At 39.8% G+C, this 13,218-nt stretch overlaps 1 protein-coding gene across 7 annotated transcripts in view; it reads right to left on the reverse strand.

The window, feature by feature from the left end:
• The window catches only part of sorcs1 (sortilin-related VPS10 domain containing receptor 1), a 203,731-nt gene that overhangs the window by 189,068 nt on the left and 1,445 nt on the right, over positions 1-13,218 (reverse strand). The gene's annotated exons all lie outside the window — the stretch shown is intronic.

A 13,218-nucleotide genomic window follows, 5' to 3' on the forward strand; every position in this document is an offset into this window, starting at 1 on the left:
GTCAGTTCACTGTAACTTTTTTAATCATGTTGAGAGATATAAAGTGTTAAATATTCCAAATGGGAATTATCATTTAAAAAAAACATGATTTTAGCATTTTATTCTCTAGTGTTTGATAAGGTTTGTTTATTCATCTAGAGATTACACTCGGGTATACATGGACACTCACACCAGCCCTTAGGAACCTTGGCAGCTTCTATAGAAAATAAACACTGTGTGAGCTTTAGCATCAAAGGAGATAAGAGAAAAACAAGAAAAAATGCATTTCAACATATATTCTTGTTATTGTACTTTTTGAGAGCAGTGGCCTTTGCAGCAGAAAAACACATTGATCATAATGAACAGCACTGTGATATGGACTCATTATAAGATTTGTCAATTGCAATGTTAGGTCACCTCTGCACGCACAGCCAGGAAGAGTGTGGGCTTTTGTAAAGGCAAAGAAAAGGGAAAAAGGATCAGTTTGTTGTCGCTTTTAAAGAGAAATTGTTCGCTATGCACCATTTCAATTTCAAGAGCATGAGTGGGCAACACAAGGTCTCCTCTGAAGCTGGATTTTGCTATGAATGCAGACAGAGAAAAAAAAACAGCTGCTTATCAAATGCAACCGGCGTGCATTTAAAAACCAGAGCCTCTTCCATCCATCGCCTGTTTCGCCAGCTATCCCTACCGCCCTGTCTCCATGCTATATCAGGCTCGGTCAATTAACTTGACCGGCCGTCTCATCTGCTTCTCTCAGTCAATGCGCTTTGCTCTTAGAAAACACCTTTTTCATCTTTCAGACACATTCCTGTGGTTTACAGATTGCCAGGGATTCAATTTGAGCCACAGAAATGTCCCGTGCAATTCTCGAGCTGATCAGCGAGTGAGATGGGACCGCAGCCTCTTGGCTGTCTTGCAATAGCTGCAAGAATCACCCTTGTCAATCTGAATTGCTATGTTGGGGAAGAGGTTTCAAAGGAAGTGCGTAATATATAAACACCACGACCACAGATTGAATGTTTGTGCCAGAGAGCAAATCTGCACTTGGAGGGTATCTGCTAAATCTCTAAAGCTGAACTTTTTCAGATATTCCAAAGTAATTTAAACTCCTTGCTCCTGCTTAATACACTCTGTGTGCTGCATAAATTACATTTGCTTCAACAACTTCCACAAATGTCCAGACAAAATCTGATCTGTAAGTGAGCTCCACCTCGCAGCTCAGCCTTTAAGCCACGCTTCAATGCTCTCCTAATAGTGTGCAGAGCTCTTCTTTCCCGTACACCCATCACTTCCATCACCGTCATTCACATCAAAGTGTCAATCACATCACGGGGGCAGTGGGGCAGCTGCAGTACTGTCGCCAGCAGCAGCAGAAAAGTGAGTGCACTGATGAGAAATGGCATTGTGTTAAAAAAATACATGTGTTGTATCACAAAGGTGCACATAGAGGCATTTGCAACGAGTCAAGGCCAAGGCTTGCAGGTTTTGGGTTTAATAACGGGTTTCATTATGACAAGGCTAACAAATCTTTAATGAAATCTTTTATTGCTATAAAATCTCACACTCTATGGCACTACTGTGTCAGACATGTTAGGCAACCCAGCTGAACTGAACCAGTTTCAGAAATGATCCCTTTATTTCTGAACTATCAGGAAATAATTAAGTAAGTGAACATACAGAGACATACTGAGACATTCAAGTCATTCCCACAAAGGCCATTCTTTTTCCTGAGCTAATACGTAACGTTGCTGGGACTCATTAATTACGTTGTCCTTATTTCTCACACTTTTACACTACTTGCCCTGTCATTTGGCTGATAAATACACACTTAAGCTGAAACATAAATCAGTTAAAAAGATCATGTAAAGACAAAAAACAAATCGACAGTTTGGTCCATTTGTCCTTTAAGTTGGAAACAATGATTTTAATTGAGTTAGCCTACACTGTAGGAGTCCAATGAACTGACTTTAACATTAGAAGCAGAGGGAAATATTGCTCTTACATACGTTTACAGGATTTAGTTAAAACATCAATGCCAGTGAGCTAAAACAAAGAGCCAATCCACTTAGCACAGTACAGACTATAGGCTTCTCACAGAGTGAAAGAGCTAGCTTGCGGTATGCTAACCTTCCCGCTAAGTTGAGAAGGGTCTGGCTGCAGCCACTGTGGAGATCCACAGTAGGTGGAAACACGTGATACAGTGGAAACCGCGAAAGCGGATCGTAAAGGCTGGGACAGAGTCATTCATATAGATGTCGCATGGCTGAGAGCGGCTGGCCCGGGTTCGAATCCGACCCGTGGCCTTTTGCTGCATGTGCTACCCGCTCTCACTCCCACAGCTTTCCTGTCACTCTTCACTCTGCCATTTCAAATAATGCATTAAAACAGCCAAAATACCCAACATGGAACCCTAACCATACAATTTGTTCCTCTCCCAACAAGAAAGCTTTAAAAACCATCAATATTTGTAATATTTTTAATGTCTTTCTTTCATTATTCAATGTCACTGTATCGCTCGCTTTCTTTTTAAAGTTAATTTTCTATTTTTTTCTCCCTTTTAATCTTTCTCTCTATCTTATTTGTTGAATTACACATACTCTCCCACTTTATTATTATTTTGCACTACAAATGTACATTGCCTCCTCCATGTATTATGTTTGTTGTCATTGTTCCTTTTGAAATAAAGCTGGAGGGGAAAGAAAAGCATACTGTGGAGCTCCACAGTGGCTGCAGCCAGGTGCTCTTGCCTAAGGTTGTGGTGTGACTTTGGGAAGGTGCGCTACACTTCTGGGAACTGTGAGTTTGAGGTGATGTCACATTATTTTAGCAGGAATCTTCCACTAATGTAAAGATGCTTTTGATGCTCTTAGTTTTTTCAGCTTAATGTAGAGAGTAGCTTACAGATTACTTTGGAATTTTAGTCTTTAAAGACTTTAACGTTCATCTTAACTCGATACTGTGGCTTAAATTGATGAATTTCTACTGTTTCCTTGCTTGCCATTAAAGACAATTATGCAATGGGTCAATTAAAAAAAAAAACAGAATCAATTGATAATTTCACAGTCAATATAAAAGGAAGAAACTGAACAATCAGCTACCTGTATGAGATCCTCAGTACTCTGTGCTGTGTATAAATTTACCCACTTTCTGCAAAGTCAGAGGGTCACAAATTGAGTGTGAACCGTACATGGTTCAAAACTAAAGGATTGTAGGAGTAATACTCTCAGGATCTCCTGAGAGTACTTATTAAATAAAGTGTCTGTTCATAAGGGCCTCACAAGCTTGGCTGACAGTGTCCCAATATCCCACATTATCTACAAAATGTATATATTTTGTGAAGAGGGAGCTTGCCTGCAGGAAGACAGAGTACTCAAGAGACTGAGTTTACACCATATGACTTCAGACTGAAAGAAATAAGGACTTATTTGTGTGGGCTCACTTGGGATTTTGCTCGTAGAAAGACAGAGGGACTAGGAACCTAGTTTGTTTATAAGCATGTGCAGCTTGATGGCAAGTAAACGCTGTTCAGCGGAGCGTGACAACGTCCCCCCTTCCTGATCACTCCCAGGCACGTACCCGAAGGATCGCTTAGCCCACACAGCAGCTTCGGTTGTTGTTTCGATGTGTCTTTCATGCTTCCTCTCAGCAGGATGTGCTAAGTAACAGGTCTGAAAGCACACAGATTAGACTCCACTCGCATTAAATTTGGATGCTCACAACCTGATTTGGAAGCTCACACTGTAATTGCAGCATTACGCAGGAAGAGTCTGGCCAAGACACCGGGTGCATGTGAGTAAAATAAACAGAAAGAAACAGACATGGATACAGATTAAGGAGAATAAAAGCACATGAAACAGAGAACTGGCTGTGTACAAATATCAAATGTGACCAAATCAACTTAAAAAGATGTCATATTAAAGGGTAAGTCGCTCATGGACACACTCATGACTCAAGTGTGTAGGATGATGTAAACCTATCATGTATAATGTATAGCTAGTAATTCGAGGCATATATTTATTGGACTCGATTTTTACCCAAATATTTTACAATAAGGAAACCAGTTAAAACGAATAATGAAATTATTCCTGACCTGCTGTCCATCTACACCAAGCGGTGCACGACTAAAGCCAGGAAGATTATGATGGACCTCTCTCATCCCAACAACGGACTCTTCTCACTGTTGAGGTCTGGGAAGCGCTTCCGGTCCCTTAAAGCCAAAACAGAGAGAAAGAGGAGGAGCTTCTACCCCCGGGCTATTCGGTCTTTGAACCAGGTGTAGGACTGGACTCACACACTGTTTATTTGCACATTCTTTTACTGTAAAAGTTAAAATCTGTAAATTTTGTAGTAATCTGGCAATAGGTCAATTCTTACTGTCATTTAATGGTTGGGCATTGCACAGCAATAAGCATTTCACCACATGTCGTACTGTGTATGGTTGTGTATGTGACAAATAAAATTTGAATTTGATTTGATTTGAACAGCGATGCGATCGATATTAATTAATTTCCGATCTATGGGTATCAGCATTTACAGCGACTAGTAAACCAAAAAAGAGAAGGCATCGGAGAAACGCCGTTCAATTCTGCTATGCGAGCTGCTGTTGCATCATTTACCAGCAGAGGGCACTCTCTAACTCTCTGTTAGCAACAACAACTAGCTGATCTGAGCAGGCTCAAGCAAAAGGTAAATGAGTAAATAAATAAATATACCTGACAAAATTTAGGAAAAACTGTGCATATTTAGTGTCTGAAAGAACACTGAACACATCAGCCAATATATCGGAATATCTCATTTTTAAATCATCAAAGATCAGCATTGGTTTTAAAATCCTGTATCAGGTTCTACTAATAATCATCTGGATTTTGTTAAAACATCTGTGACTTTATTTGCTCCAAAAACACATTAATGTACAGAATACAAGTTCTCAAACGACAGCTCATAAACTGTACTTTTATATTTCTTGATGAAAAAAATCTATTTCAACAAGTTTTATACATTTCTCTTGTCAACAAACAGAAATAAAGGCATTTGTAGGTTAATTACTTGGCGAACCTTAAAGTGACTATTTGGAAGACGCGCTGTTATACCTGTGAAACAGTTGAGCCACTGCCTCGACTTCACTGTCAGGAAGAAGCCAAGAAAACATCTATAAAAACAGCATTTTTAACAGTGTTACATAAGAAATTGATTGAAGTTTTTTAAGGCATCTGAAGATACAGCGTGTACACCTGAAAACATGTTAGTAAGGGTCAAGTGAAGAATGGAAACTAGAGACATGACAGTGAGAAATGGTGGAAATAAGCTTTAAAAACATTCAGTTTAATTAATGAAAGCACAAACGTAAAGGTTATTTTCAGGTTTCTTACTTCCCTTCTTCAGGATTCTTTTAAGCAACGTTTGTTTCATTGTAGCTCTTATCATGTTTTAGGATTCATACTTGTGATTTTTCACTTGGTGGGGGGTCTGGGTGACCTGTCACATTTAAAAAAACAAACATTTACCTTGAAAGAAATGTGATAATAACTCACTCTTATTGAGTGATATGTCTAAAGTGACTGTTGTAGTTTATTTCTGTTGTATTAAATGTTGTTGTTATAAGAAGGGTATTCATCTCCTTCGTCTTCCTCCCTTTGGGGGGTCATCACAGCAGATCATCTGCCTTCATCTCACCCTGCCCATAGCACACTGGTCTACTTTCTAACCCGACTGTTCCGCTTCTTCTTTGCTAATCTCTTACCTTGAATGCTTTTCTGTACTTCCTCGTTTCCCCACTAAGTCTCCTTTTCCTCCTTCCTCTGTCAGGACACCAAACACCTTCTAAGGTTTCCTCACTACTCCAGCCGTATTGTCACAGCTATCTGGTATCTCCCCCTCCACCCAGATCCTTCTTCAGCTTCCACCACTTAATTCTTGTGTCTGCCTTCACTCGCTTAATCTTCGTGATTTCCAAAGTCATTCTGCAGATTACCATCCAATGCTGCTAAGCTACATTCTGACACCACTGTACAGTATAATATCTCTTTCAGCTTGCTCCTTCTGCATAAGATGTAATCCACTCGGGTGGATTACATCACCTACACGTCCACTCAAGTCTCCTCCAAAAACAGAAACAGTCACCATAGTGTCCCAGGTCAACTTTGGCACAGAAACAAACATGTTTACAGTTTTCCGCAAAAATTGCTCTGCGGCTAATTTCCCCTTCATAACAGCTGTGATCTTTTTCTGAATTTATCAATTTGTCAAGGCTTAAAGTCAGGAGCACAGAGCGATGCTGCTGGAAGCTGTTTGATACGGTTTGATTGGATTCAAGTCACTGAACTGGACTTTTTTACCATATTTGTATTGTTTACTCTGTTGCTGCACAGTTAGTAGGTATGTGTAATTAGCAGGTAATAGCTACTACAATTTGTATGCTTGTCACAGAGCGTGTGTGTGTGTGTGTGTGTGTGTGTGTGTGTGTGTGTGTGTGTTTTGACGCGATTGGGATTGAGGAATATTAAAAGTGTTAACATGTTGCTAAACTTTACTCCAAAATTGGTCATTGTGTGCAGTTTAGAGCGGTTGTAATGACTGACCTGATGGTGTATTTTGTGCTATTCTTTTCTTATGAAAACAGATTTTCTTTGAATTTGATTTTGAGAATTTTCCAGGTACAATTAGAGAAAAAATATAGAGTCAGTCTTTATTATTCTGTGGATACAAAATGTTATAGCAGTTTGTCCAATACCAAAAGGTTGATTCTGTTCATCTGGACATAACGTTTTTTGTGGGAGAAATGTTTCGTCAACCTTACAAACAGTACATTTGCACAATGAATGAAAAGTGAGCTGTGAGGTCAGTTCCTTGATCATAGAATGCTACATCCACATGAACAGACTCAACATTTTGGGATCTATCGACCTGGATGATTGAGCGTGCATCAAGACAGTTTGTCCAGTAATTTTGCTAACAGCTAAAACGTTCAACAGTGGCGTTAGATTACAGCTATTATATCACCAAAGTCATTGAGATTAATTATCAGGGCACCATGAATTCTGGTTTAAAAGTTCATGTCATACAAGCTGTGATATTTCATTCAGGATCAAAGTTGGCGACCAATTAAAGAGACAGCCATTACTGTCCCTGAGGCTGCACTGCGAGCAAATGCATTCCAAACTTTTATGACAGATAAATGATTTAATTTTAAAACCTTTAGTGCACTTTCAAGAACAGGCTTTTATACTTAGGACTTAATATGTTGCAAGGCAACAAAACAGGATTGTAAAAAACAGATGAGCCGTATTGCCCTCTAACCACACCAGTTTTCCCTTCTTCACGGTTCCTTTTAACGTGGCATATCTGTTCTAAACGACATGTCTGATGAGCCAGTTGTGAATGTTTTCCATCTACTGCTCGTCTCACAACTCCACGCGGTGTCGACAGTCCTCAAATGTCTGAAAATGAGCAAACGGCAAAGGCTCGGTGGTGTCAAGAGAATCGGCAGAGACGTGACTTTGGTAAAACAGATCTGGGGTCTGCGGTAAACTGGGTGTTGCTACGGCTATGGGAACGCATGCACAAATAGATTCTCTCAACACCTCCGGAGATGGTGTGAGACTGTCAGCTGAGACAGCATATGTGAGTGAGCTTCTCACAACTCTTCAAAGAGTGTCACATGATCGACTCCTCATTAATTGGTGACAAAATCTTATGATGCGTTACTTTTCTGTTTGTATGAGAGGAAAAAAAACGGCACGCTGCGTCGTCTCTACGGGGTTTCATTTCATAATTTACCTGCTTCTGTTTGCTTTTATTAGGTACGTTCCCACAGGGCTTGTCCTATGTCTCTGCAAGCTCAAAAGCAAACGTCTGAGGCTGACAGGCAATATGTCAGCCTCCCTCTGAGTGACAGACCAAGGTACTTAATGCCTGACATTTCATAATGTAAATAATGCTGTGGCGGTGCATGTCTTACATCCATCTGAGCAATATGCCACCAGTCCCAAAGTGACTCTGCTCTTTACCTGTAACCTTTTTTCATAGAATTTCAATGCTGCTCCTGCCAGTACCAAGAACACAGTCAGTATTTGATCAGTTAGATCTGCCGCTCTCTATCTGTATTACTTGTAGATGTCAGTTGAAAACAGTTGGCAGTTTGAACAGTGATGCAGAAACACTGTAGCACTTAACCATTTCACTGGCCCTTATGGTGCCTCAAATGAGCTTTTATTATAAAGACCACTCTTGTGATTTAAATCGTTCTTTTCAACTCTGTGATCTAATCTACAAATATTCCACAAAATAAATAAAGTAAATGTACAAATAATGAAACACTCAAAAATATTAAGGAAAACAGGTGAAAAACTGAGTAGAGCTGAAAGTGGTGCAGGGCTACAAAAGGAGACAACGGGGGATTGATAAGAATGTAGCGATTTCAGTTACATAATCAATATTATATTATCACTTATCATTTGATTCATTATTGATTCTCACTCGGTTCTCATCAGCTTCCCTTTGAGTCTCCATCATCTTTAAGCATCATATCAAAGACTTTATATTAATGGAAATTAACTGTATGCTCTGTGGGTAGATGTGTGTGAATGTGGGAGATTTTTGCCCACTGTGATGTGATCAGTGTCGTGGTTGTTACTCAAAAAACTAATTATTACACATAATACACAAATACTAATTACTCCAAGGAGAAAGTAGTTCCTTATACTACTCGTTACATTACTTTCATGTTACACTGTAAAATGATCTGAAACACAGTGTCTGGTGATTACATAATTACCATTTAACAATGTAAACCTACAGGCTACGGCTCCACACACCAACATAAATCTCTATCCTTGTAAGAACACATATGATCTTTCTCTTAGCAGAACACAAAGATGATGAAAACCAAAAGCAAAGTTATGTCCACGCTGCAGACTGCGCTGCTATTTTCCTCCTCCAACATATGAACTGAAATCAGCTGATTGTTGTGCCAGTACAACGACCGATAAGCAGCTCAAAGGGCAGACAGACGAATAATTCCAAGACATTGGACTACTGGCAATGGTTCTCGACAACAACCAGTTCTCAGTTCTTCTCTTTTAAGGGGATACCAGGACCACAGACTTGTCAGTGATGATACAGCCTGCAGACTGGAAGCCTGGTATCATTAAATGTGGCAGGTTTTACCACTACACTACTGCTGAGCTGTTTTGTGGTTTTTTGATCATCGTATGCTATAAATGACCCACTAACCCTATAACCGTAACCTTAATAACCACAATAATAACCTTTATACTTGTCATTCAACACCACAGAATGCATTTTAAGTACACAATATGCCAAGTCTATAAAATCACATGGGGAGGTATAAACTGTTCAAAAGTTTTGGCTGAATCCACTCTGAGCTCTACGTAGACCTTAAAACAACCAAATGCATCTGCTCACGGTTCCCAAGAGGAAGAGAATACATCAAAGCTCAAGACGCAAGTCTTCACTAATCCATTTAGTGAACTAAAAGCAAACACTACAACATTAAAAATAAATCCTGTAGCAGACGGCAAGACAATGAAGAGTCAGAAAGTAATCAAGTTGAAATGAAACGGGCGTGTTTTTAAAGTTATAAAGAAAAGACCCAAATCGGAGGAGCTCAGGTCAAAGTTTGGAGTTACAAAACTAGATTTCCTTCATTCCTCACAGATATTTTGTTTTGCATATTTAACCTTCATCTGTTTTAGGTTTATTTTTTTAATTCTCACAAGTGCCAGTTTAATTTGATCCTGCATATTGGTCGGTTTGGAGACGTAGATCATAGCAGCTGTTAAACTGTAAGATGGTAATCCTAAATTTTTTTGTTCTCGTTCGTTATACAAACTTAAAGCTAATCCGACAGCCAAATTTGTTGTGTTGAAATGATCGAATGCTGACGGAGCAGTGGGGAAAAAAATGTTTGTCCTGTCCTCTACTGTTAGCACTTAGCTCAAATTGAATCAACACTTACAGTATGGCAGTTACATTTTTTACGTTTTACTGGAAATGAATGAGAAAGACTTTTAATTCACAGCCTCCTTCGCCTGTTTGATTGCACTACTTGTGAATGACACATATGAGTATTGACGGATTCTCAGTGACACCGTCTTTAGATCTTGCCATGCCATTACTACAGTGCGGTGCTGTCCACCTACACAGCTCAACACAGCAAGTTCACAGCAGCTCTCTGTGCTGTCAAATGTCTTTCTGGAGAGTGCAAGGAAGTATAAGAGACAGACACAAAGAAAAGGATTGACAAGCACAAAAAAAGAGAAAAGTCCAACAGAATGACAAATCATGCCCTTGATAAACACTGGGGCCATTCTCTGGGAGAGGGAGAAGTTTTAGAAGTTAAACTTTGGGCATGTGACCAAAAAACTTGAGTCCTGGATTTTTATTGAAGCTTGACATAAGTGTATGATAAAAGTACAAATCATGGGCGTAACGTAGAATACACGTGTCCAGACTGCCTTTTTATTACTTTCATTTTGATGCCGGGGGTATGCGTGCAAGCGTGTTTTCCTTTGTTTGTTGTTTGAGGCTAACGTGACTCCTGTGGCCAATGTTTCATGAGTCATAATTACAACCTCCAATCCAGCCTGACATACAAGCTTTCAGTAATCTGGGACATCTGAGGGATGAGCAAAAATGCCTTAAAGGTTAAATATTAAGAGCATCAGAGCCCTTATCTGTATCCCTTTCACTTTGGCTCCGTGGCATGCCGTTGACTCATCTGTTTATTTATAAAGTGGCTCCGATTGTAAAGACCAAGCACATCTGTTCCTGCTTATAGCAACAACTCGACATATTTAATGCAGGATGTTCTCGAGTTCGTCGTCTGCATCGGCTGAAAGAATAGGGGCAAATTGTTTCACAGTCACACAAGTCTATTCATATCACAAAACCAAATAGGGCTGCTAAATAGTAATGACTGTTTGGTTTTTGAGGGTGAACGCAAGTTGATGGAAGCAGAGCAGCAGAAATGAAAAACAGGAGGAAAAAATCCAAACCGTTTCTGACATTCTCAAGATTTTTTCCTCCCTCGTCTCCACTGTACGGTCATTTTGTGTCATGAGCTACACTAGTTTGTCAAGCCCACAGAAACACCCGAGGCACAGGATGGGATTTCAGTCCAAAGCAAAGTGCAGGCCATGGGAGCCGGTGATACGTGTTTGACTGTAATTGGTTTGGTTACAGACAGGCCTAAGTGGTGTGGGTGTAACACCGAGCTGTGCAGTGTGGAGCAGTTGGACTTGGACATTTGGAATTGAGAGAGGGGAAAATACTTTCTATGTTTTATTGCCTTCCAGTCGAGGCTAATTATGTTTTGACTCTGAAGAAGAACAAGCAGCCTTGTTGAGATATCAGTGCTCACAGCAGATGAATATATTTGAACTGTGCTCTAGTGATTTTTTTCATTAAGCTTCCCAAAGTCTCTCTTCGCATCTCGTGATGTTAATTAAAGTTTCAAGCAATTCTTTTTTTTAAAAAGCGTTTACGCTAAGATAAAGCATGATTTGTATAGGTTTTGATTCGTGCGTAGATTCGAGCCGAGACAAAGTGTTGAGCTCTTTTCCTCCTCCTACACCCGCTGCTTGTTCCCTCTACAGAGGGAGCAAAAATGCTGCATAAAAGGCAGCTTCCGATAAAATGTGGACGACACAGCAAGGAATGACACATCCACTGCCAGCTCATGTCCGAGTAGACTCACACCACATTCTCCAGATACTCTGAGTGTTGGGATCCAGCATCATCAGCTGGACCCGAACGCTAATTCTAGTCCAATTACATTCAGTCGCCGTTAAGTGAATGGCTTAAAATTCCACGAGTGCGACGAGTGTGAACCTGCTCTAAGAGCTGAACCGAGGCAAAGGACACGTTTGACATCGTCATCACCTGGACAACGGCCACGATGTGGAAACACCCACAAAATTAAGACACACTCTTCATCCTGGTGACACAACAAAAGAAAAGCCAAAGTGTGTCTCGACCAAAGTTTCAATACCAAAAGCAGTGCAGAAATTATAAGCCAATGTTTCCATTAGGATGTCATAAAAAATAATAACCTTTTTAAAAATATGTCTTCAGTCATTATTCCAGAAAAAACATCAAAAATCCAGTAACTATGTGAGTGTTTTGGTTTCCCTCGCATTAGTGTGAAAAGGAATATTTTGGAATCAAGAGACATTATAACGCTTTCTCATGAATAATTAAAAAAATGCAACCCTAAAAATGTTACAGTTGCAGCTGTGAAATTCTGAGCTGACATCAACACCTGAAATCATTTTGATCAATAACCTTTTTTTCTGGTCTAGAGGAGGTTTCTCTCTTTTTCTGGTAACTGATTTCACTTTAAATTGATGTTACGGTTAAAAAACAGAGAAATGTTCATAATAATTATAAAAAAGTATGTAAACTTTGAGGTATTAATACCACTATCTGTAAATATTTTGCCCATGCAAGAAAAGCAGGCCAATACCAACACTTTAGTGCAAATCCTAAAAGAACTGCATTTAAGGAATTCCACTTTTTCTATGCAATCATTTGTTGTTTTTTTTATCACACAAAATAAATAGTCTCTAACACTGTCCAGCTAAACTCAGCCCCACTGCTAACCCTCAAAACCTGCGAGGTGTCCTAGCCCTATGCTATGAAAATATGTCATTTTTGTTTTTGCAATTGTTGTCTCGTGTGAGGCAAAGAGGAGACAGGAAAAAATACAATATTCTGATTGAGACACTTTAAAAAATATGTATTTAATTTAGATCTTGGAATGGGGTCTAACCACAAACACACTTTTTACTCTGGATGCCCTGAAACATCTGACACCTTATTTGAGACTTGACACAGAAGCTTTGCTGGTCATGTGCTCTGTAAATATGCTCCATCCTCATATTACACTTGGAGAAGTGAAGCAATAATTAAGCAGCCTGTTACAGGTGCACTTGCAGTTTCTTCCTCCTGCCTCATGAGGAACTCCAGCCGTGACCTGCAACACCGTCAAACCTAATCTCCTCAGTCCTGCCATTAAAAGAAAGGGCCCACGAGCAAATGCAACTGTCGACTTTGCAGTTCCTTTTACTGGCGTGTCTCAGGAAACCTGTCAGCAGTAGAGAAAAGAGGGAGGCTCAAGTTGCTTCACCTCTCCCACAACCTGCTGCACTACCTAAAAATCCTGCCCTCTGGCCACAGATGCTCAAAACGAACAGCTTTATCCCGACATCAGTTGAG

Source organism: Astatotilapia calliptera, chromosome 6 (assembly GCF_964374335.1).
Source record: "Astatotilapia calliptera chromosome 6, fAstCal68.1, whole genome shotgun sequence".
In the NCBI taxonomy this organism is placed as follows: Eukaryota; Metazoa; Chordata; class Actinopteri; order Cichliformes; family Cichlidae; genus Astatotilapia; species Astatotilapia calliptera.